General features: G+C 48.4%; 1 long non-coding RNA gene across 1 annotated transcript; it reads left to right on the top strand.

The window, feature by feature from the left end:
- Positions 1–14,425: 14,425 nt before the first annotated feature.
- On the top strand, positions 14,426–15,935 carry LOC139037052 (uncharacterized). Its single transcript, XR_011489837.1, has 2 exons — positions 14,426–14,544; positions 15,726–15,935. It is a non-coding gene; the product is annotated as an uncharacterized lncRNA (long non-coding RNA).
- Positions 15,936–26,235: the final 10,300 nt, after the last annotated feature.

The raw sequence follows: 26,235 nt of genomic DNA on the forward strand, positions 1-26,235 counted from the left end.
ATTCCCTGACCAGGGATTGAATCTGCAACCCCTGCATTGGAAGCATGACGTCTTAACTATAGATTGCCAGGGAAGTTCACCTTTTTTGAAAAACACACTTTTATTATTTCTACTGTGCGAGGTGGGTCTTCATTGCTGTGCGGGCTTTTCTGCAGCTGTGGGAGCCGGGGCTGCTTGCTAGCGGTAGTTGTGTTCAGGCTCCTCATTGTCGTGGCTTCTCTTGTTGCAGAGCGCAGGTTCTATGGATTGAGGGCGTCAGTAGCTGCGGCTACTGGGCACTAGAGCAGGCTCAGGAGCTGTGGCGCATGGGCTTAGTTGCTTTGCAATATGTAGGATTTGCCAGATCAGGGATTGAACCTATGTCTCCTGCATTGGCAGGTGGATTCTTTACCACTGAGCCACCAGGGAAGCCCCTCACTTTTTTTTTTTTTTGATAACCAAGAAATAAGCTTCATATCATGGGGTCTTTATTAAAATACCAAAGTTTAGGAAAGCTTTTAAACAAAATATTTCTATTCCAGGGACTTGCCTGAGCTTTTAAAATAAATTTCTATCTCACTGGAGTTTACAGAAGAATTTCATCTGCCTTTGCAGTGATGAGGATTAGAAGCCTGCTGTTATCTAAGACATTTTGTGAGCAATTGCCATAACATAGCCCTCTATCATTCTTTATTCCTTAACTTACCCTGCTTATTTCTGTTTTACTTATCACCACTTGACATTACTCTTGTGAATTGTTTCCTGGCTTTTAAGGAGATACGTGAGAGCAAAGAACTTTGCTTGTCTTATTTTTCTGATTAGCACCAGGACTTTGAACAGTTCTGGCATTTCGAAGCTTCTCAGTAAGCGTTTGCTAAATGCATTGACTTCTTAGAGACACTGGGACAGGGGGACTGGCCTGGGAAGACGTTGTGTACCACTGTGGTGATCTTCATATGGCACGGGGAAGGCCTAGACTGGGGGTGACCTCAGGGGCGTGCAGGGAGGAGTGGACAGAGAAAGGGCATTTATGCATTTATGCTTCTCCACTGAGGTTTATCACAGGATGTTAAGTTCAGTTCCCTGGGCTCTGCAGCAGGACCTTGTTATCCACTCTGTGTATCCTCTGGATATCCACTCCATAATGGTTTCATCTGCGAGTCCCAAGTCCCCAGTCTCTCCCTGCCCTACCTGTCTACCTCGTGGCAACCACAAGTGTGCTCTCTCTGTGAGTCCGTTTCTGCTTCGAGAAGCTCATTTGTGTCATATTTTAGATTCCACATATAAATGACATCATACGGTATTTGTCTCTCTTTCTGACTTACTTCACTTAGTATGATTATTTTTGGGTCCATCTAGACTGTTGCACATGGCATTGTTTCATTCTTTTTTATGGCTGAGTAATATTCCATTGTATATATGTACCATAGCTTTATCTGTTCATCAGCTTGGTGGAAAACATTACCCTGGTGGCGGGGGGATAGATAAGGAACTACCATTTTTGAAATAACCACCTAGACTCACCTGTGCACGTAGAATGCAGCTTTTCATATTAAGCACAGATGGATTGAGACAATTTACACATAATGTGATAAATGCTGTGGGAATGATTTCTATCCCCTTCCCCACTCCTTCCTGGGACCTACATGCGTGTATCTACAACACATGCTCACAGAGGACTTTTTTTTTTTAAACCTTTTATTTTATATTGCAGCATAGCTGATGAACAAAGTTGTGACAGTTTCAGGTGAGCAGCAAAGGGACTCAGCTGTACATACACATGCATCCATTCTCCCCCAAACTCCCCTCCCATGGAGGCTGCCCTTGAGCAGAGTTCCCTGTATTATACTCTACGTAGGTCCTTGTTGGTTATCCATCCTAAATACAGCAGTGTGTAGATGTCCATTCCAAACTCCCTAACAGCCTGCTCCCCCCATCCTCCCCCCATAACCGTAAGTTCTTTTCACAAGGGGCCATTTTTGGCATACGACTCAAGACCACGAAGAAGCCTTTCTAGCAGGAGAACACAGGAACTCTGCCCCCCTGAGTTTAATTTTGCAGTCTGATCGTCTTGTGGTTACTCTACCCTGAAGCCAGACCACAGTGAGCGCCTCCCCCGCCCCCACCGACCACACCAAAGTGGGGGAAGGGGCCACGGAGAACAAAGGAGCTTCCCCCAGCACCCATGAGAGGGTGACCACAGGAGCCCGGCTCGGGATGGGTGACTTCCAGCTCCTACCCGGGCCGTACCTGTGAATTCTGTCAGGGCTGGAACATCTGGCCTGACATGTAGCAAGGGACGACTCTGCATACCTTCGGACGCTGAGAGTACTTGAGTGACCACCAGTAACCACGGGAGAGGGTTACTGCCCTTCCCCACCATGGGAGGCAGCATGCTTGGTGACACGGCTGGCCATCCAGACACACTTCCAACAAGCAGCCCTGCGAGTGGGGAACGTTGATTTGGCTCTAGCCCACTTCTCCCCACTTCCTGGCTGTCACCACCTATCCATCTCTCTAGTAATGAGTCCTGTGAGTCTGTGATTTGGAAACTCCCTGGGGAGGGAGTTCTAGTCCCTGGAGGTCATCACTATCATGTTGCCGGGGGATGTAATACAGGAGTCTGGCTGAAACGGTACAGCATGCATTGGAGGGAGACCTGGACTGAGCCTTGATCGAGAGCAGAGAGGAGCAGAGCGCGCCGGGCACCAGCTCAACCAGGAAGACAGGGGCGGGACACTCGGGGGGCAGGGCTGTCTGGGAGCTCCTCCTCCTTGGTCCAAATCAGTTCTCAACACGCTTCTCGGGGCAGAGGATGACTCAGGGGACTGGCCTGGGGTAGACGTGCAGGACTACTGCCAAGAATAAAAGAGGGCAAGGGAGTAGGGAATACAGGTCCTGATGCCTCTCCATGGGTTTTGAAATCGGTGGGTAAACTATTTGGGTTTTGGGGATTTGTCATCTGACTCTGGTGGCCTTGGAAAGTCAGCCCTGCCTCTCTGGCCTCAGTGGGCTCCTGGATTTCATGAGTGACTAGATCACAGTCTTCTAATAGAATACTTGTGAAGTAGACTTAGTGAACGCTGCATGCATTGTTCAGGGCGGGTGAGATGCAAGCGGTGAGGCCACGCCCTCGGGAAGCGCGGCTCTGTCCATCCTGGACTCTCCCTGACATCTTCAAAGCTGAGACCCCCGGAGGAATGTTTGGGCTTCAGTTGGAAGCATCTGCCTTTAACTTAGCCCTGTAGGGACTTAGAATCTAATTCTTCACAGAATTTCCCCAGAAATTTCAGATATTCTTGAAAACGTGACATACACTAGTAGGTACTTTCCTTGCCAAATGAAATACCCCCAAAACACAAAACCAATCCTACACTAAAAGCGTCTGTGAGTCTGACATGAAGAAAGCACATGTTCTGAAAACCTCAAGTTTTCTTTATAACCTTCCAGTCCTGAGAACTATGGTTCCTTATTCTTGTCAACACTGTTTTCTAATTTCCTTCATCGTCATGGCTTTTATCACTGGCAATTTTCCTTTTTCTTTAAAAAAAAAGAAAAACTTTTCATCTTGTATTGGGGCACAGCCGATTAACCATGTGGTGATAGTTTCAGGTCAACAGCAAAGGGGATCAGCCATACGCGTGTGTGTGGCCATTCTCCCCTAAACTCTCCTCTGCTCCAGGCCCACTGGCAGTTTTTCTTAATCAGGCTTCAGGTTTACAAAGCCCTCCTTTACATTTTAGTGGAGCAATCTTGAAGACATGTCCACAATGCAAGGAAAAGAACCCAGATCAATACAAATTCAAAAGAATGTTAGAGGAGTCTCAAAAAAAGGAAAAAAAAAAAGAATGTTAGATGAGTCTCATTGATGCTTTTGATTTTTTGTCTCAATTTTTTCCAATGCTTTTTCATAAGCTTCCTTTGTTTTATCAGTGCATTGCCTTATTCTCATATACTTAAAAAAAAAAAAATCAAGCTACTAGACTGATAGAAGACTGTCCTGAACACAGAGGTTCTCTTGGAGTAGTTTCATCCCTTTGCTCTTTGCTGTTGATAAACTTATCAGAACCAACGTCTTCTATCAAGTAGTAACTTGAGACACAATCAGAGCTATAGTAAAGGTGAAAATATAAGAATCCATCCTCGGAGGTTCTTCTGAAATTTGGCATCAAACACTGCTCTACAGGCCTCTGCAGATTGCCTGCAGCCTCCTGCAAGCTTCCAGATTCTGCCTGGAGCCATCAGGTAATTAATTCCTAAGACGCTAAGTGGGTGATGGAGATTGTGATTCTGCCAAGTGGCCAGGCCTGGGTGCTTCAGGGACCTGGGCCTGGGTGTGTCCTCTGACCCCCCTGCCTCTGCCATCAGGCCTTCCCTGACATCCCTCAGGCTGCCCTGTGCAGGCGGTCACCTCCCTCTGCCTCCTTCTGCTTGTTGGATGTCGCTCTCCACAGGCAGCTTAGACCTTGGGTTCAGCTTGGCCCCTCCCAGAGTAATTAGTATAAAATGATAGCGTGAGTGTGGGCATGCCCTGGCACATCTCTGTACACTTCTGTAATGTTTGCATGAATGAGGACTTACCTATTACTTGAGTATTTAATTAATACATGATAAGAAAACAATAGTACAAGAATAAAGGGAGAGAGTATTGTAGCAGGCCCAGCAGTGAGTTGAATTCCTGGGTGAGTTCCCTGCTGGAGTTGGTCTTGCGTTTCTGGGAAGCCTGTGATCAGGCATCAAACCCATGTCCCCTGCATTGGAAGGTCGGTTCTTAGCCACTGGACTGTCAGGGAAGCCCTTGATGCTCATTTTTTGCTGTAGCTGGTGCTGTTCTGGATCACAGGAAGCCTGACTCTGGAGTGAAAGTGAAACTGTTAGTCACTCAGTCTTATCTGACTCTTTGTGGCCCCATGGACAGTAGCCCACCAGACTCCTCTGTCCATGAGATTTTCCAGGCAAGAATACTGGAGTGGGTTGCCATTCCCTACTCTAGGGAATCCTCCCGACTCAGGTATCGAACCTGGGTCTCCTGCGTTGCAGGCAGATTCTTTACCGTCTGAGCCACCGGGAAGATAGTAGAGTGGAGGAGGCTTATTCCTTAAGGCATTTCTGCTTCTCCTCCTGCACTCACCCACCTAACCAGGGTGGTTTCTCTGAGAACCCAAGGAAAGTGCTGGCCCAGCTCCCACTGGAGAGGCAGAGGGTCTGCACAGCCCGTGGGCCTGGGTTAAGAGCTTGTGTCTCAGGGAAGTGCCTGCTCCCTGAGCAATGAGATCTGTTCTCTGCCCTCCTTCACCCAGGCATGAGGAGCCGGGAACCCCCAGAAGGAGAAAGTGGGGCTGGTGATGCTCAAGGTGAAGGAGGGATGGTCCTGGGCCCCAGAGGTGGCTGGCACTGAAGGGTGGCTGCTGCTGGCAGGGTTCCAGGCGACTGCAGAGTCATGGGGAGACAGGAGCACAGAGCTGGGGGACCCTGAATGCCCAGCTGAGGTGACTGAGGGACACTAGGCATTTCCTACACACACTAGGCACTTCTGCTAAACCTTCCAACCTGCTGACAGCAACTCATCAGCTGGCAGAGGGCACATTATGGTTGGGTCCAGGGATTGGGACTTCCCTGGTGGTTCAGACGGTAAAGTGTCTGCATACGATGTGGGAGACCTGGGTTCAGTCCCTGGGTCGGGAAGATCTCCTGGAGAAGGAAATGGCAACCCACTCCAGTATTCTTACCTGGAAAATCCCATGGACGGAGAAGCCTGGTAGGCTATAGTCAGTCCATGGGGGTGCAAAGAGTCGGACACGACTGAGCAACTTCACTTCAGGGATTGGGAGAGGCTTCCTTGGTGGCTCAGTGGTAAAGAATCTGCCTGCCAATGCAGGAGACATTGGTTCGATCCCTGGGTCAGGAAGATCCCCTGGAGGAGGAAATGGCAACCCACTCCAGTATTCTTGCCTGGAGAATCCCAGGGACAGAGGAGCCTGTCCATGGGGTTGCAAAAGAGTTGGACACAACTGAGCGACTAAACACCACCACCACCAGGGTCTGGGAGACAGTGTCTGCCCCTCGTCATGGATCTTTTTCCTTCTGCTCCTGTCTCTCGCTCCAGCCTGAGTTGCTGTTGTGTCACAGGAGCTGTAGACACCCTTGGTTTTGTCCTGAACAAAGTCTGGAGTGGCTTGGTGATGTTTTGCCACGCTGCTGGCATTTGGAGTGGCAGGACTCTCTGCCCCTCCAGCATGAGCACGGCCCTGTGTTAGGCGAGGGTGTCTGGCCTGTTCCTGTCTACTTGACTTTGGAAGGAGGCACTCTGCTGCCACAGTTCCGGGCAGCAGGGAGGCCAAGAGCCAGGGACTTGGAGACAGCCTGACCTATCCTCAGATTCGAGCTTTGCCAGTTACCTGCTGGCTGACTCTCCGGCTCTTGTCAGTAAGAGGGGGCAATAGTAGAAGCCACGGTACGAGGTTACTGAGCATGAAAGGAGCTCACTGTTTCAGGGTTTCGTTTAGTCAGAAATACACTGAGCCTAAATGCCTAACCCCTCATCACAGCTGGTGAGTGCTGGGCGCACAGCGCTGGAGTCGTCGGCTGTGATGAGGGTTTAGCGAGATTAGGGTTGGTGTATTTCTGACTCATCCTTCTGGGCAAAATTGCCTCTCAGTTTGCTCCCTTCCTTCTCATTTCTAGACACAGACTTTGCTTTGAAAACTTGGAATGGGGTTATTTATTTCTAGGGAGCTGAGTCTGATGCATCAACAAACTTCTTTTTTTTAAAATTGTTTATTGTTTTTGGCTGTGCAGGGTCTTCACTGCTGCTCGGGCTTTGCCCTAGCTGCAGTGAGTGGGCTTCTCACGGTGGCAGCCTCTCTGGTTGCGACTCCTGGGCTCTAGGCAGGCCGGCTCCGTGGTCGTGGACCGCGGGGGTTAGCTGCCCCGTGGTGTGTGGGATCTTCCTGGACCTGGGACGGAATCTGTGTGTGCTGCATTGGCAGGTGGATTCTTGACCACTGGACCACCAGGGAAGTCCCCAGACTTCTTCACTAAACCCGGTGCTGGCCAACAGACGCCACGGTGACTGCTCAATCATCCCGGAGCCCATCTCCGCGGAGGCCCCGGGGGTGGGTGTGCACAGCCGTTAGCAGAGTTCCCAGGCTGGGAGGAGAGGCTCCTCTGACCTTGTCAGCCTGGCAGGGCAGGACAGGACGACTGTGTTAGGACCCGTGTGACCTGAGTCTGTTGCCACTTGACTTGGTGGGGGTGGGGGCAGCTGTCTCTTTCCCTGGAAAGTTCTTTGCAAGTCTGAGGACTGGATTAAAGACTCTCCACATAGTTCTCTCCACACTGACTCACCTGTGGTTTCTGTTCCCAGAACCTCCTCTGTGGTGTGAGCCGCGTGGGCCCTGCTTCTCCCACGGCTGAGCTGGGCCCTGCCCACCCGTCACCTGTCCTTCCAGAGAACCCTTCTGGGTGTGTGGTGTGCCCTTTCCTAGTGGTTGAGAAAAGAAATGGAGAGAGATTGTGCTCTTTTGCATCATTTCAAACATTTTTAGTTCAAGAAAAATAACCACAGCAGAACCAACCTTCTTGAAACTCCTTGTGCCCTGCTGAGTCCACCACACCCAGATCCTGACTGCAGGCACTCCACACACAGCCTCTGTGCTCACCTGGCTCTCAGCCGGGCCTTCCCTGCCCGCGAATCCTCCCACCCCCGGCCAGGACAGCAGTTTGCATTTTCCTTTTTTTAATTTGAAGTATAGTTGATTGACCACGTTGTGTCAGTCTCAGGTGTACTGCAAAGTGTTTGGTTAAACACAGACATACATATTCTTTTCCAGAGTTTTTTCCATTATGGCTTACTCCAGGATATTTGATCTTGTTGTTTAACTAGTTCTTATGCAGTAGTTTGTATTTGTTAATCCTAAACCCCTCATTTATCCTTTTCTCCCACTTTCCCATTTAGGAACTGTAAGTTTGTTTTCTATGTCTGAATCTGTATGTGATTTGTAAGTTCATTTGTATCATATGTTAGATTGCACAAATAAGTGATATCATATGGTGTTTGTTTTTCTCTGACTGATGCCGTTTAGTATGATACTCTCTAGGTCCATTTGTGTTGCTGCAAATGGCATTATTTCATCTTTTTTTATGGCTGAGTAATAGTCCATTACAATACACCGCATCTCTATCCATCCTCTTGCTGCTGGACATTTGGGGTGCCTCCATGTCTTGGCTATTGTAGACGGTGCTGCTGTGAGCACTGTGGGGGGTATTACATCTCCCTTTTTATTAATTTATGGCATATTGCCCCAACTGGACTATGATTAAACTCTGACCTTTTCAAAAGGTCTCTGTAAAAGCAAATCATACTCACCATAAATGAAAATAATTCCAACAGGAAAATGCAAGGAAGAATATCCATTTGGGTTGAAACCCAGCCCCAGAGACAATCACTGCTCATGTTCATTGACCAACCGTTGCACAGATGACACCATGCCAGCTGTTGCTTTGTGGGAGCTCACCGCACCATGCTTCTGTATTTCTTCCCTACTTCCCCATCTGGACTCTGGGGTCAAACATTCAGCATAATATTTTTCAAGAAGTAGGTTTCTAGCAAACCCTGATTAATGGCCTCAATGGATGATTTGACACATATTCCTTGAGAGGCAGAATGATGAGTGTGGTTCCAAACACCAGTTCGGTAGCCAAACTTCTTCCAGGGTTTGGATCCTGACTACACCTGTCTGAGCTGGGCAAGAAACATAAACTCTCTGTGCCTCAATTTCCTCATCTCTAAAATGGGGATTAATCATAGTGCCCACACCCAACAGTTAGGATGGTGCTCAGCTATGTTTTACATGGTGCCTGGCATGTGGCAAAGGTCTGGTGAGACTGGTGCCACTTAACATTAGAGCATGCTTACATAACCATGTTTCCACATCGTTAACTAGCCTTGAAAAACATCATCTCGGACTTGCTGTTTCTTCCATCTTATGGATGTAAGCATAATTTATGTAACCATTCCCCACTTATGGGACAAATATACAGGGCCAACTTTTTTACAACTATATATAAAACTCCAGTGAATGTCTTTGCAGATCAATCCAAGTTTGCGAAGAGAGGTCAAGATATGACTGGTTACTTAAAGAGCTCTAGGCCAAAAAGCAGAAAGAAAATGCATGAATATTAAGAATTTTCCTGGTGTCCCACCCTGTGGAAACAACAATGAGTATGATGCCCAAACAAATATCGCAGATTAACGCACATATGTGGAGTCCAGAAAAATGGTGCTGATAAACCTATTTCCAGGAACATAGACAGTGAACATGTGGATGCAGATGCAGGGTGGAGGGACGGTGAGGCTGGAATGAGTCGGCAGAGCAGAACGGACATGAATACACAGACAGCTTGTGGGAAGGTGCTGCACTGCCCAGAGCGCTCAGCCTGGTGCTCTGTGACGGCCTCGGGGGCGGGGTGGCTGCCCGGTGGGGAGGAGACCCAGCAGGGAGGGGGCAGCTGTATGCTGACGCCTGAGCCACTTCACTGTACGGCAGAATCTAACACAACGCTGTGCAGTCATTACGTACCAGTGAACGAACCTGCTCATTCGATGTGAAAAAACAAAAAGCCAGTGAGCAGCAGAGTTAAGGAGCTCTTTTCTGGAATGTTCCACAAACTGTCTTGGCTGCATTAAGTCTGCACTAAAATCTTTATTATTTTCACCTGTAGGGCCACCAGGTTTCAAAGACTCTATCCAGGTAAAAGTCACGCGCATCGCCTAAGCTGCGATCCGCAGTTGCCGCCAGTGGGTGTGCAGGCCTCCAGACAGCAGTCTTGTGACTCCTGGCTTTTCTCTGTTTCTGGTCGCCAGCCAGCAGGTCCTGCGCTTCGTGGGGCCTGGCTGGACGCTCCCCTCCAAGGGGTGTCAAGGTTCTCACTTTACACATCATTCTAAGTCTGTAGACGCCGAAGGTAAGGTGTCCAGAGAGGGGGTCTTGGCTTTTTGGAGTGATTGTTTTCTTTTTTCTTGAGATTCAGAGGATTTTTTTTCCTGCTGATGGCTGGGTTTGGAGCCTCAGGGGTGAGATAGACTCTGAGTGCTGCAGAAGTGGAACATTACGACTCTCAAATTCAAGGTTATTTCTTTTCAATACCCATAAAAAAGATTTGTAGAAATGTCTTGGCTAAAGACATGGCTGCATGCGTGCAGCCGGCCGAACAGCGGTGTTGACCTGTGATGCTGACGAGAGGTGCCAGAGGGCGCCTGGGGAGGCTGCTCAAAGATGCCCTCTGGGGGAAGACCCTCTGGACTGCCCCACCCCCACCTTTTCCCGGAGATGCCCAGAGCCAAGGGCCACCCTGTGGCAGAGGCTCAAGTACTTGACCCTGCAGATCCTTTTTCTTCAGGGCACTGGCCTCTGCCAGGTGCAACTGGAAAGTGAGAAGCAGTGTGTTCCTCCCGCCGCCTGCGTGTGTGATTGCAGACCAGCGATGGACAGTTCTCTGATGCCGATGGATGGGACTGGCGGCCCGACAGCTGCCCACAAGGCCCTGCACACATTACATCATCTCCTTCAGCTTCAGCTTCTTCATCCCTTCTTCTTGTTCGGTCACTCAGTGGTGTCCAACTCTTTGTGAGCCTGTGGACTGTAGCACGCCGGGGTTCCCTGTCCTTCACCATCTCCCAGAGTTTGCTCAAACTCATGTCCATTGAGTCGATGATGCCATCCAACCATCTCATCCACTGTTGCCCCCTTCTCCTCCTGCCCTCAATCTTTTCCAGCATCAGGGTCTTTCCCAGTGAGTTGGCTCTTTGCATCAGGTGGCTAATCTACTGGAGCTCCAGCTTCAGCATCAGTCCTTCCAATGCATATTCAGGGTTGTTTTCCTTTAGGATTGACTGGTTTGGTCTCCTTCTTGTCCGAGGGACTCTCAAGAGTCTTCTCCAACAGCACAGTTCGAAAGCATCAGTTCTTTGGCTCTCAACCTACTTTATGGTCTAATTCTCACATCCATCCATGAATACTGGAAAAACCATAGCTTTGACTATACAGACCTTTGTCAGCAAAGTGATATCTCTGCTTTTTAATGTGCTGTCCAGGTTTGTCATAGCTTTTCTCCCAAGAAGCAAGTGTCTTTTAATTAAAATGGGCAAAACTGCCCACCTTTTAAGTTGACTGTGATCCTATTGAAACAAGCGGGGACCTGGGACCCTCTGCTGCAGTGATGCAATGCCTGCACCTAGATATACCTGTCCTGGAGCAACAAAATACAAAGGAACTGTATGTGTTTAAAAATATCCGCCTGCATGCACAGTTGGGCAAATTGTGGACACTGAGGTACAAAGATACCAAAAAGCCCAACTTGGAGTGAAAGTGAAAGTCGCTCAGCTGACTCTTTGCGACCCCATGAACTATACAGTCTGTGGAATTCTCCGGGCCAGAATTCTGGAGTGGGTAGCCTTTCACTTCTCCAGGAGATCTTCCCAAGCCAGGGATCAAACCCAGGTCTTCCCCATTGCAGGCAGATTCTTTACCAGCTGAGCCACAAGGGAAGCCCAACATGGAGAACTGGGACCAAAAGCAGGGTACCGCGCATGCCCCCTGCGCACAACAAGCCGCCCCTCTAGACCGACCGGGACACACCCCTAGCCTCACCCCAAATCCGGAAGCAGCTCAGTGCCCCGCTTGCGGAGGGAGCAGAGAAGGAAACCTGCTGGTTCTCAGCCCCCTGCTGCAGCAGGGGCCCAGTAAAGCCTCACCTGAATTTCTTCCTGGCCTCTGATCAGTTTCTATAGACCAAAGAGGCCAAGAACTCTGGTCCGTAACACTGCATTGAAACCTAGTGAGAACGCTCAGCAGGCCCTCGGTGAATGTTAGTTCCTTGCGCCGCATCCCAGGAAACAGTCCACAGAGAGGCCGAGGTAACAAGCTCCGCCCACTTGGGAGGCGGGGTTTGAATGGAGGCGCTTCCCAGTAACTGGAGAGACCTCTGGAGGAGATGTTATTCTTTGAGCAGTCAGATTTCCTTGTGCCCTAGGCTGACGCTCACATGACAAGTGTGTAGGGGGGTAGCTCTTGCAGGTGGGGTTTTGACCCCCGGCCCTTGCTCACCCAGGGCCCCAGACAGCTCCATACGCCTGCGCTTCGTTTCTTCTTTGAGTCCCAGCTGTTACCTCGGTTGCCGCTAAGCCCTGAGCACCGGGCTCTCGGCCGGCTTACGGGGTGGTCCCTGGGAGTCTGAGTGGGCTGGGCCCCCGCAAGCTTCCAGGGGGCCAAAGCCGGCGTAGACACAGCAGGGCAGCTGGGTGGAGGGTCTGGGCGCCCAAGAGCAGTGCTGGGCAGAGGGCAGGTGGAGGTGGGGCTGGCGCCTCTTCTCCCACCTCAAGTTCCGGTCAGACCCCGAGGGGGAAGTGAACGGGGTAGATGGTCCCAGGCCTCCCCTGCCCCGCTGCCCTCCCTGGGGGCGGCATGGGGAACAGGCACCTTCACAGCGCGCTGAGCCTGCAGCCCAGCCCGAGGAAGGCAGCCAGGGCTTGGGGGCCAGGCCCAGTTCCCTGCAGGTGCGTGTCAAGCCCAGGAAGGCTCTGGGGCCTGGCCGCCCCGGGGCTCTGGTGGACGCTGGACTCGTGGCTGGTGCAGGCCTGGCTGGCCAGAAAAGGGCCTTGACTTGTGTCTGGCATGTGCCAGACCCTCTGCTCGTGGGAGGTCACAGAGCCCCAGACTGGGTTAGAGCTTGCTAACACAAGTTTCCGGAATTGGGTGAATGTTGTGCTGAATATTTTCTTTTTTTAAGATTAAAAAAAAAATGTATTTCTCAGGCTGTAAAAGTCAGCCTTCACAGCTATTCCTGGCGCCCGTAGGAGAGTGAGCTTTCTCAGTGTTTTCTCGAAGTTTTCTTAAAGGAAAGCTCTTACTGGTTCTCTCAGGTGTGGCACTTGGCTGCTGGGAACAGACAGTTTATCTTACAGAGAACACTGTTTTGCAAGCGGTTTCCCACAATTATGGTCTGAGGGAGGGTCCCTGCCAGCTTGTCTTAGTCACTTGAGCTTAAGGGAAAGTTGAGTGGTTTTTTTTCTGGCTGTTGTTCTTTTATTCTTTCTTTCTTTCTTTTTTTTCAGTCTGAAAGCAAGAGGCATCTGGGAGCAGGCACACACGGGTAATCACCCCCAGTTAGGGAAACAAAAGGACTGCTGACTGGCGCTCCTGTGCCCCCGAAGGTGGCTGACGGCTTTGGGTGGAATGTCACAAAGCACTCACACTGGGGGGTGAGTCAGAAATCCTTGGGTCACTTGTGGTTTTCTTCATGGTTTTGGTGTGACTATTAACTTGTTTTTACTTCACAAGAAAAACAGGTGTTTGGGTGTCTGTTTGAAATAATGCCATCTTGCTCATGTCCCAGTCCCACGGCTGCCCCAGGTTGACACCAGATAGGTAACTTGAGAACAGGGCACTGCCAGCAAACCCTTTAGACAGACAGGGCGCCCCTGGGCACCGCCGCAGCCTTGACCCCAGATTCTGTGATGTCCGTGAAGCGGAAGGTGCGTTTGGAGTAAACCGGTGGCTTGAGGAGTTTCCAGTGCTCACTCGTCGGGTCCCCGCAGACCCCTCTGGAGCAAGTGTCCACTTTGGAAGTGAGCGTGTGCTCTCACCTGGGCCTTGATTTTCTACCTGCCACCTGGATGAGCTGACAGCTCTCACCTTGAGTTCTGTTGCTTTTTGGATGGAAATCAAGGTAGCACGTTTGTCCAAACGCTGCTCTGGGTTTTCTTTCTACCTGGCCAGACATCGTATCATCTCCACATCTGCTGATGTCCATTTGCATGCGCTCTGCATCAGGGGTACCTTGAGACTCCCCTACTTCCACCACCTCCCCTGTTCCCAGACTGCAGTTGCCTTCAGCTTCCCTGGGGCCCTCAATTCTGAAAGAATGGATGTGAGGCTTTCCAGCTCAGATCTTCAGAAAGGAGAACAGTTGGCTACAATCAAGTCTGTTCTGTTCACAGACTTGTGAAGGGGAAGGGACACACCAGTTTGAACCCTCGATTCCAGGACTGGAGGTGTCTGGGATCTGCTAGAAAAAGATAAGGGGCCTTAAAAAGAACAACGAGAGTTAAATGTGGCCCCAAGTGTCCTCCTTTTGCCCCATCCTCTTGTCCCTGCCTTATAGCTGATCTGTGGCCCTTAGAGGTGAGATTCTGCAAGACTGGGGCTTTCATCTGCAGCTCGGAGCAGAGGTGGTTGGTCTGCCAAACCATGACTGTCCAGCGTGTCCCTTTCCTGTACTCTGCCACCAAGCCAGGCTCCAAGGCTGTGGGGACCACTAGCAATCATGGACATTCCTGTCGATGACAAAGAGCTCCAAAAATTTGCAGCTGGCAGGAAGAATCAGGGCAGCCGGTGAGTCAGAGCCTCGGGATTGTTATAAATGTCATTTCCGAGGGAGATGGCGGTGCAGCAGGAGAAGCAGCTGCTGCCAGTCGCCTTTGCTCTCTTTTTTTGCTGTGTCCACAGTCCTTGAATTTGCCTGATGCATAGCAGCTGGATGACTTCATTCTTTACTATTTGGGAGGTAAGAGGCAGTGCAGGGTGGGATGCTAGGTGTACACAGTCACTGTCAGGGCCATCTTTTACCTTCTCTTCCCACATATAATTATTGAGGGGAGCTGGAGTGGTGTAATCAAGAAGGTTTACACCATCAGATTGGGGTTCCTGGGCACCCTCCTTGGCTGGGATGGACTTCCTGTGGGAGGCAGAACTGGAGCCAGGAGTGGGGAGGGGATGCCAGCTTGTGGATAAAGCTCTCTCCAGCCCATCCTCACCAGAGGGTAAAACTTCATCAGGATGAAGCCCAGCGCCAGCCGGAAGCTACCTTTGCAGCAAATGAGAGATTCCTTCCGTCTCTGAAATTCTCATGCTCAGGGAGAGCTGTCCCTCCAAGGCCTGTGGTCAAGAGAGGGGACTGTGTATTGGGGGTGTGTGGGGAGGGGCAGAGGCTCATCCCCCAGGCAAGGAGGCCAGAATGAGCTGCAGTGCAAAAGGCCTTTGGAAAGAGTGGAGATTTCTCAGGTGTTGGGGACCCCGTAGACTTCCAAGTTGTGGATGAGGCTGGTGAGTGAGGCATCTGCCCCACAGACCACACTCGTCTAGTGCAGAGATGGTCTGCTAGCCTTCTGTCACTCAGGAGGTGTCTGTCATACCAGTGGGGACCATGAAAGCCCTGAAACCCAAAGGCTCAGGTCCAGAGGTGGACAAGAGTCTTAAAATACACAAGGGTGCCTCCCAAGTTTTTCTTTGATTTGACCAACAATGACGGAGCACCTGTTATACAAGGGGAACTGCGCGTGTGTGCGTGCTAAGTTCTTCTGTCCTGTCTCTTTGCGACCCTATGGACTGTATAGCCCGCCAGGTTCCTCTGTCCATGAGATTCTCCAGGCAAGAACACTGGAGTGGGCTGCCGTGCTCCTGCGGGGGGCTTCCCGACACAGGGGCCCAGCCTCATCTCCGGTGGCTCCTGCCCTGCAAGCGGATTCCTCACCACTGAGCCGCTGGGGACGCCCAAGGGGAACCGCAGCAGCCTCCAGAGGCTGCCGCTGCTGCTGGCGGCACACGGACGAAAAGTCCAAATGGGAGCTGCTGTCCTGCTCTCCAGAGCCCAAAGCTGTTCCTAGGGAAATGGGGGAGGAAGTGGTCCTCAGAAACTGCCAATATTTAAAAAAATCCTATTCTTGTGTTTGTTTTTCCATCTGGCAGCACCTCTAGGAACACAGGGACTCCAATCTACTTATTTGGCACTTACCTGCCCAGCCTGACCTTCTCATCTAAGACCAGACTTGAACACAAAGCCTGGAGGCTTGGTGCTCAGAAATGGGGCAGAGGAGGAGGGGATTCTCCAGGGGAGCCCCGAGGCCCTTTCTCCTGTGTCTTACTGTCTTCCAAGAAAACCAAGGTGTGTCTGACTGAGCTTGGCTGTGTGTGTTCCATGAATCATCTCCCTCCCGGAGCTGGGCGGTGTGTTCTCTCTGCCCCCTACCCTGTCCAGTGCCTCCATCTCCCTCCCCAGTCAGAGCTCCACCAGGATGAGTACTTGCTTTGTGCAAAGCAGTGTGTGGCTGGGGGAGAGGTGAGCCAGGTCTGACCCGGCCTCAGAAAGAAAGTGGACCCAGTGGGCCCTGCTCAGACTCTCCCAGCTCAAGCCAGTGCTCCCTATCTGAGCAGGTCTTGAGCTGTGGACACGTGGGGCACATTCTTCATTATCTGGGTCTCTCTCGTGAGCATCAGTGAGCTCAGAGTGCACTGTAAAAACAGCTTTAACACAGATGCCTTGTGGGGAATAGTGGACCAATTGTACCCCAAATCCTTTAAGGTGATGTCTGATGTGTGCACGCATGCTCAGTCATGTTTGACTCTTTGCAACCCCATGGACTGCAGCCCGCCAGGCTTGTCTGTCCATAGAATTCTCCAGGCAAGAATACTGGAGTGGGTTGCCATGTCTTCCTCCAGGAGATCGTCCTGACCCAGGGACTGAAGCCACGTCTCCTGCTTCTCCTGCATTGGCAGGAGGATTCTTTACCACCAAGCCACCTGGGATGTCAATATGATGTCTAGGTGGGAATTTTCTTACCCTCTTCTCAAGGTCACCTTGAGGGGAAGAACTTCCTCTCCCCCACTTCCTGGAAGATTGGGTTGAACCCTTTGTTTTTCTCCATCCAACTTGCTGACCTGAACCCAGAGAGGAGCCGAGTCACGTCTGATTGGGGAGGCTGGTGAGAGCCTCACAGACCTGGGGCCATGTGTGCCAGGAGAGTGGCCACCATGTTGTTCTCGATGATGCACTCTCGTGACCCATGTGCCCACCACCCGAGTCTCACCCATTAGAAGGAATAGCCAAGGCCATTCTGTTTTCTTTCTGGAGGGCATGCACAACTGGAGGAGAACCGGTCTATCCTGATAGCCATCTGGGGACTTAGGGGCCGGCACTTAGCTGACCCAACTCTCCCTTTGACCGTCACTTGAGTGGTAATGCTGGGAGTCTCCAGTTGGGCCTCTGGGATCAACCAAGTTCCCTAATCCAGCCTTTCCACAGAGCTTTGTGAGTTTTGGGTTATTTTGTCTTCATTTTCAAGTTTCTTTCAGGGAAATTCAAGTTTTCTTGAGCACCGACCATTCACAGGTACCCTTCAAAGTGACAGCACTCATCAGAGAGCCTGTCCTCCACGTCCTTGTTGTTGTGACACTTCCTGAGCTGCAGTGGCCGCCTTGGCCAGTCTCCACGACGTCGGGGGACTCGGCTGGGGATACAGAGAGGCTGAGACCTAGAGTCATCCAAAGGCTTGCCTGTGCTTTGTGGCGGCTGCTGCTGTCAGCCGGGACTTTCAGCCTGAATACCTGCGCGTGGCCTGGGCATCTTCTCAGCATGGGGGTCTCAGTGAGGTCATGCTTCTTAATGAGTCTCAGGGATTCCAGCTGCCAGGTTTTATGAGCCAGCTTTGGAAACCATGTGTGACACTTTTGCTACACTCTTGACTGTAAGCCAGTTCCAGGCTGGTTGGAATCAAGGCAAGAGGACTTAGATCCCGCCTCTTGGTGAAGAATGCCAGGACAGCAGGTAAGATTGGAGGTATTCTTGTGACCACTGTTTGGAAACACAAGTGTCCTGTTTTACCGGCAGATATAAGGTGGAGAACAATGGAAGCTGGAGGGGAGGTTCTCAGGAACAGCCAGCGATGGAGAGGGGTGGGTTTCTCCTACATTTGACCGGGAAATACCTGTGCAGGACAGGGGTGCAGGGACCCTCGCGGTGGGACACTGCTTGCTGGCTCCGTGCACTCATCTGAATCCTTTCATTTTTTAAAGATTTTATTCATTTATTTCTTTGTGGTTGTGCTGGGCCTTCCTTGCTTGCAGGTTTTTCTCCAGTTGGGGTGAGTGGGGGCTGTTCTGTAGTTGTGGGGCACAGGCTCTAGGGCGCGAGAGCTTCTGTGACTGCGGCTCCCAGGCTCCAGAGCACCGCCTCAATGCTGCTCTGTGGCTTGTGGGATCTTCCCAGGTCAGGGGTCTGACCCCTGCCTCCTGGACGGGCAGGCGGATTCTTTACCACGGAGCCACCTGTAGCCTCAGCTCTCACAGTGAGTAGCTGTCATCTGTCCTCTCCTCATTCGTTTTTGGCTAAAAATGCTGCCGTGGAGGCATAGTGACCGCCTTCTGTCAAAGCGCTCTGTGCAGGGCTGCAGTCTCGCACACGCCCAATCAGCACGGCTGCTCTTACCACCCGACTTCTCATGCCTGTGCTGAGGCCCCGCCAGGGGGCTGCTGGGCCTTTCTCTTTCTCAGACCTATCTGAAGGCGGACTGTGCCTGGGAAGACGATCTCCACCTGACCACTGCCCTGAAGGGTTAAAATCGACCCTCACCCTTTCCAGATTAAGTTTCTAAGTGCTAAGGAGGTTTGGGATAATCATTTGATTATTACAGTATTTATTCAAATGGATAGGAAACTGCCTCACTATTTTTTTAATTGAAGTATAGTTGATTTGAAGTATAGTCAAATTGATGCTTTCGACTTTCGGCCACCTGATGCGAAGAGTTGACTCACTGGAAAAGACCCTGATGCTGGGAAAGACTGAGGGCAGGAGGAGAAGGGGGTGACAGAGGATGAGATGGTTGGATGGCATCACCAACTCAATGGACATGGGTTTGACCAAATTCCAGGAGATAGTGAAGGACAGGGAAGCCTGGGGTGCTGCAGTCCTTGCGTCACAAAGACTCAGACAGGACTTAGTGACGAGAGCAGCAACAAGCCACAGTTGGTTCACAGTGTTGTAAGTTAGTGTAGGGCAAAGTGACTCGGTTATTTATATATATGCAATATAAATATTATATATTCATTTTCAAATTTTTCTTGTTTATTGCAAAATATTGGATATGGTTCCCTGTGCTATACAGTAGGACCTTGTTGTTTATCTATTTTATATATAGTAGTGTGTATCTGCTAATCCCAAATTTATCCCTCCCTGAACTTTCCCCTTTGGTAGCCATAAATCTGCTCTGTCTGCCAGTTTGAATGCCAACATCAAGTAAGCAGATGGTCCTGGCAATGTTTGCAGCCATTAAAAATCATGTTTTCCAAGAATATGTAATGACAGAGGGAAATATGATCTCATGTTAAATGAATTGCTTCAATATTCCAAACTGAGAACCCAGCATGGTCTGGTGAGTCAGCTGTAATAACCACAGGCAGGATGAGGGGCCAGCCAAACCCTGCTTATTCATTCTCATGGGAGGGGAGGTGGGAAGGAGGCCTCAGGAGAAGGTGCCTCTTCTGGTGGTGGGGGGGGGGGTCAGTTAAAACCAGGCCAACAGGGTCGGAGGGGAATGAGGATCTTGCCGGGCAAGAGGGAGGAGGCGAAAGGGCCAGGGGCACCACGGACAGAGCTCCTGTCTGTGTGCTTGTCCCACGAGCCAGTCTGGTCCTGCCATCCCAGACCTGGCCTACCCCTTTGACTGGAGTCCGTTGATTGCTAACCCCTTGTTTGGCAGGTCCATTAGACTCTCCTAAAGTCCTGTCTGGATGGTTCTTCTTTTGATTTGACTTTATATTTTAATTATTATTTTTTTGGTTGCTCTATGAGGCTTGCAGGATCTTAGTTCCCTGACCAAGAATTGAACCTGGGCCCACAACAGTGAAAGCGCTAAGTCCTAATGTTGCAGTGAAAAGGAAAAAGAGGAATGAGTTTTTTCTTTCCCTTTCCTGAGAACAAAGAAGATAAAGAGAACAGTGAGCAGGCCTGAATATTCCTAGTTTTTTTTTTCACTTTAACTGTTCCTAACTCCGAATGTCTGTAACTAAATTTGCTTTTCTGCCCCCTAATTCTGCAAGAGCTACAATTCACATTTTCCTCCTTTGACTCTACACCAAATACATCTTATATCTGGTGTTTACCCCTACAACACCCTTCCCCGTGTAGATAATATCAGAAAGAAGACTGCAGAGCCACCAAACTGCCATAGTCCATTACTGGGTTACTGACGCCAGTTCAAGACTGTCTTTGAAACAATGCAACAGGAAGAAATGAAGATCCCATCACCTTTGTTCCTCATTACTCCTGACTAGAAGCCCTTGCCTTATATAAGCCTCTAGATTGCTCGTGGAGGGAGGGCACCGTTCTTGAGGCATGAGCCTACTGTGTTCCCCCCTCCACCTGCTGGGAACTAAAGCCAGTTTTCTATTTTCTAAACTCTGTCTCCATGCTTTTAATTCAGCTTCGGTGGGCAGAGAAGGTCAAAATTTTGGCCAGCAACACTAACCATTGGACTACCAGAGAATTCCCTTATTTTGATCGTTGAAGACTATTTCAAAAGCAATGCGAATGCAGTCTAGTCCCATAACTAGAGGATCAGATTCAGTGACTCTATGTGGCTTCAAAAGTAAATTGCACATGTATTTTTCAATTATCACCATTAATAATTATAAATAACTTGCTTGGGAAGGCTTGTTCATCTCTGGGGCTTACTATCATCATATGAATGGGATCTGTGAACACAGATTGGGTGGCCTTTGAAGACCATGATGTTGACTTATTTTTATAGCTGTTGGCTTAGATAGAAATGGAAAGAAAGGAAATTGTCTTTAAAATGTGAGCAAATGGAAAAGGACAATTTCTGATTCAGAAGGACCACGTTGGGCGTGCCACTGGCCCATCATGGCAGCCGCTGCAAGCCTAAGACCACGTAAGAGGAGGATGAGAAGGAAGTCGGTAGTTCAGACTTTAGGAGCCTTGGGGTTTGGTCACCTCAGTAGCTTCTTGGTATTCAGGCAGAGGGCATCCTAAGCCTTGCTCCCTTTCTGGCTTCCTCCCATAGGTATGAACAGGCGTCACTTCATTCATTGGCACTTGTCTAAATTCCTTCTGAGGGAAAAGTTTAGGACATTCTTGTAAAAAAAAAAAAAACCAGGAAAACCATTTAAAAAGCGTGTGTCAATTCAGAGGAATACATGTTTGCTATTGAAAATCTGCATATTAACTCTGCTATAAATCCTCTGGTTCTTTCTTTTTTAGACATTTTTTTATTCTGAAATCATTATAGATTCACAGGACATGGCATAGATGGTGGAGAGAAGCCCTGTGTACCCTCCATCACTTAGCCCACCCGTTAAAACTTGCATAATTATGGTCCAGAATCAAAACCAGGAAGCTGGCCTCAGCACACTGTGTGTGCATAGTTTTCTGCCAGGTTGTTACAGGTGTAGATGCCCGAAAGCACTGCTGCAGTCAAGGTGCGGGATGCTCCATCGCTGTAAAGAGTCCCTCCTGTTTCCCCTGACAGTCACCCCTTCTTTCCCCCGACCACTAATTTGTTTTCCATGTCTGTATTGTGGTTATTTTGAAGATGTTATGTAAATTGAATCATATAATATGTGGCCTTTTGAGACTGTATTTTATTTTCATTCAGCAGAATTCCCCTGAGACCCGTGCAAGCTGTATCAACCATCTATTCCTTTTTTATTGCCAAGTATTACTCCACTGTAATGTTAATTTCATGTGTTAACTTGGTTAAATCATGGTTCCCAGGTATTTGGTCAAACATTATTCTTTTTTTTTTTTCCATTTATTTTTATTAGTTGGAGGCTAATTACTTTACATCATTACAGTAGTTTTTGTCATACATTGAAATGAATTAGCCATGGATTTACATGTATTCCCCATCCCGGTCCCCCCTCCCACCTCCCTCTCCACCCGATCCCTCTGGGTCTTCCCAGTGCATCAGGCCCGAGCACTTGTCTCATGCACCCAACCTGGGCTGGTGATCTGTTTCACCCTAGATAATATACATGTTTCAATGCTGTTCTCTTGAAACATCCCACCCTCGCCTTCTCCCAGAGTCCACAAGTCTGTTCTATACATCTGAGTCTCTTTTTCTGTTTTGCATATAGGGTTATCATTACCATCTTTCTAAATCCCATATATATGTGTTAGTATACTGTAATGGTCTTTATCTTTCTGGCTTACTTCGCTCTGTATAATGGGCTCCAGTTTCATCCATCTCATTAGAACTGATTCAAATGAATTCTTTTTAATGGCTGAGTAATATTCCATGGTGTATATGTACCACAGCTTCCTCATCCATTCGTCTGCTGATGGGCATCTAGGTTGCTTCCATGTCCTGGCTATTATAAACAGTGCTGCGATGAACATTGGGGTGCACGTGTCTCTTTCAGATCTGGTTTCCTTGGTGTGTATGCCCAGAAGTGGGATTGCTGGGTCATATGGCAGTTCTATTTCCAGCTTTTTAAGAAATCTCCACACTGTTTTCCATAGTGGCTGTACTAATTTGCATTCCCACCAACAGTGTAAGAGGGTTCCCTTTTCTCCACACCCTCTCCAGCATTTATTGCTTGTAGACTTTTGGATAGCAGCCATCCTGACTGGCGTATAATGGTACCTCATTGTGGTTTTGATTTGCATTTCTCTGATAATGAGTGATGTTGAGCATCTTTTCATGTGTGAAACATTATTCTATTTTGTTCCTGCAAAGATATCTTTTAAGAGGAGATTAACATTTAAATCAGTAGAATTTGTAAATAAGTAATTGATGGACTCAATAGGAAAAAAACCTGACTTCTCCCAAGGAAGAGGGAAACTTTCAGCAGACTGACTTCAGATTTGACCTGCCACATCAACTCTTCCCTGGGTCTCCAGCTTGCTAATATATTCTGAAGGTTTTAGATCAACAGTCTCCACAATTATACAAGCCAATTTCTTATCTCCACAATTATACAAGCCAATTTCTTATAATCTATCTATCAACTCTGGAGAATGCTTGCTAGTACATTCACAGTACGGTTCTATCAGTATGTTTGAACATTCATCCGTTCATTAAAGGACATTTTGATTGTTTCCAGCTTAGGGATATTATAAAAGAAATAAGGCAACAATAAAAATTTGTATAAAAGGTTTTGTGTGGACATAAGTTTTTACTTATCTGAGATAGATACTCAGGACTGCAGTGACTGTAATATTTTACATTACCACCAACAACAGATGACAGATTCAGTTCCTCTGACTCCTCACCAGCATTTGGTATTGTCATTATTTTCATTTTAGCTACTCCGATAGGCATGTAATGATGTCTCATCGTGGTCTTAATTTGCGCTTCTCTAATGGCTAGTGTTATTGATCATCTTTTTATGTGTTTACGTGCCACTTGCGTATCCTCTTTAGTGACTTTGCCTATTTTCTAGATATAAGTCCTTGGCCAGATATAGGATTTTTCAAGTAAGTTCACCAAGTCTCTGGTAGGCATCAGATCAGTCAGTCAGTTCAGTTGCTCAGTCGTGTCTGACTGTTTGAGACCCCATGAACCACAGCAACCAGGCCTCTCTGTCCATCAACTCCCACAGTCCACCTAAACCCATGTCCATTGAGTCCATGATGCCATCCAACCATCTCATCCTCTGTCATCCCCTTCTCCTCCTGCCCTAAATCTTTCCCTGCATCAGGGTCTTTTCCAATGAGTCAGCTCTTTGCATCAGGTGGCCAAAGTATTGGAGCTTCAGCTTCAACATTAGTCCTTACAATGAACACCCAGGACTGATCTCCTTTAGGATGGACTAGTTGGATCTCCTTGCAGTCCAAGGGGCTCTCCAGAGGCTTATCCAACACCACAGTTCAAAAGCATCAATTCTTCAGCACTCAGCTGTCTTTATAGTCCAAATCTCACATCCATGCATGACTAATGGAAAACCCATAGCCTTGACTAGACAGACCTTTGTTGGCAAAGTAACATCTCTGCTTTTTATATGCTGCCTAGGTTGTTCATAACTTTCTTTCCAAGGAGTAAGCGTCTTTTCATTTCATGGCTGCTATCATCATCTGCAGTGATTTTGGGGCCCAGAAAAATAAAGTCAGCCATTGTTTCCTCATCTATTTGCCATGAAGTGATGAGACCGGGTACCATAATCTTAGTTTTCTGAATGTTGAGCTTTAAGCCAACTTTTCCACTCTCCTCTTTCACTTTCATCAAGAGGCTCTTTAGTTCTTCTTCACTTTCTGCCATAAGGGTGGTGTCATCTGCAGTATCTGAGGTTATTGATATTTCTCCCGGCAATCTTGATTGCAGCTTGTGCTTCCTCCAGCCCAGCATTTCTCATGATGTACTCTGCATATAAGTTAAATAAGCAGAGTGACAATATACAGCCTTGACATACTCCTTTTCCTATTTGAAACCAGTCTGTTGTTCCATGTCCAGTTCTAACGGTTGCTTCCTGACCTGCATACAGGTTTCTCAAGGGGCAGGTCAGGTGGTCTGGTATTCCCATCTCTTTCAGAATTTTCCACAGTTTATTGTGATCCACGCAGTCAAAGGCTTTGGCGTAGTCAATAAAGCAGAAATAGATGTTTTTCTGGAACTCTCTTGCTTTTTCGATGATCCAGCAGATGTTGGCAATTTGATCTCTGGTTCCTCTGCCTTTTCTAAAACCAGCTTGAACATCTGAAAGTTCATGGTTCATGTATTGCTGAAGCCTGGCTTGGAGAATTTTAAGCATTACTTCACTAGCGTGTGAGATGAGTGCAATTGTGGGGTAGTTTGAGCATTCTTTTGGATTGCCTTTCTTAGGGATTGGAATGAAAACTGACCTTTTCCAGTCCTGTGGCCACTGCTGAGTTTTCCGTACTTGCTGGCATATATGGTATGCCATATAGGCATAATCTCAAAGATTTCCTCACCGAGATTCCTGTTACCTGACTATTCAGTCAAACATTAGATACTGCTGTGAAGGGGGTTTTCAGATGCAATTAAGATTACTAAGTGAGTGATTTTCAAACAAGGAAATTATCATTAGTTATCTGGCTCAATGTAACTATGTGCTTGCATGGATGCTTAGTTGCTTTAGTTGTGATGGGCTCAATAAAGGACAGAAATGGTATGGATCTAACAGAAGCAGAAGATATTAAGAAGAGGTGGCAAGAATACACAGAACTATGCAAAAAAGATCTTCATGACCCAGATAATCACAGTGGTGTGATCACTCACCTAGAGCCAGACATCCTGGAATGTGAAGTCAAGTGGGCCTTAGGAAGCATCACTATGAACAAAGCTAGCAGAGGTGATGGAATTCCAGATGAGCTATTTCAAATCCTAAAAGATGATGCTGTGAAAGTGCTGCAGTCGATATGTCAGCAAATTTGGAAAACTCAGCAGTGGCCACAGGACTGGAAAGTTCAGTTTTCATTCCAATCCCAAAGAAAGGCAATCCCAAAGAATGCTCAAACTACCACACAATTGCACTCACCTCACACACTAATAAAGTAATGGCTTCAAATAGGAAAAGGAGTACATCAAGGCCGTATATTGTCACTCTGCTTATTTAACTTATATGCAGAGTACATCATGAGAAATGCTGGGCTGGAGGAAGCACAAGCTGGAATCAAGATTGCCGGGAGAAATATCAATAACCTCAGATACTGCAGATGACACCACCCTTATGGCAGAAAGTGAAGAAGAACTAAAGAGCCTCTTGATGAAAGTGAAAGAGGAGAGTGGAAAAGTTGGCTTAAAGCTCAACATTCAGAAAACTAAGATTATGGTATCCGGTCCCATCACTTCATGACAAATAGATGAGGAAACAATGGCTGACTTTATTTTTCTGGGCCCCGAAATCACTGCAGATGATGATAGCAGCCATGAAATGAAAAGATGCTTACTTCTTGGAAAGAAAGTTATGAACAACCTAGACAGCATATAAAAAGCAGGACATTACTTTGCCAACAAAGGTCTGTCTAGTCAAGGTTATGGTTTTTCCCATAATCATGTATGGATGTGAGAGTTGGACTATAATGAAAGGTGAGTGCCGAAGAATTGATGCTTTTGAACTGTGGTGTTGGAGAAGCCTCTGGAGAGCCCCTTGGACTGCAAGGAGATCCAACCAGTCCATCCTAAAGATCAGTCCTGGGTGTTCATTGGAAGGACTGATGTTGAAACTGAAACACCAATACTTTGGCCACCTGATGCAAAGAGCTGACTCCTTGGAAAAGACCCTGATGTTGGGGAAGATTTAGGGCAGGAGGAGAAGGGGATGACAGAGGATGAGATGGTTGGATGGCATCACTGACTCAATGCACATGAGTTTGGGTAAACTCCGGGAGTTGGTGATGGACCTGTGTGGCCTGGCGTGCTGCAGTTCATGGGGTCAGAAAGAGTCAGACACGACTGAGCGACTGAAGTGAACTTAACTTTTTGTAAACCCATGGACTGTAGCCCAC

The sequence above is a fragment of the Odocoileus virginianus genome, chromosome 2 (genome assembly GCF_023699985.2).
Source record: "Odocoileus virginianus isolate 20LAN1187 ecotype Illinois chromosome 2, Ovbor_1.2, whole genome shotgun sequence".
NCBI lineage: Eukaryota > Metazoa > Chordata > Mammalia > Artiodactyla > Cervidae > Odocoileus > Odocoileus virginianus.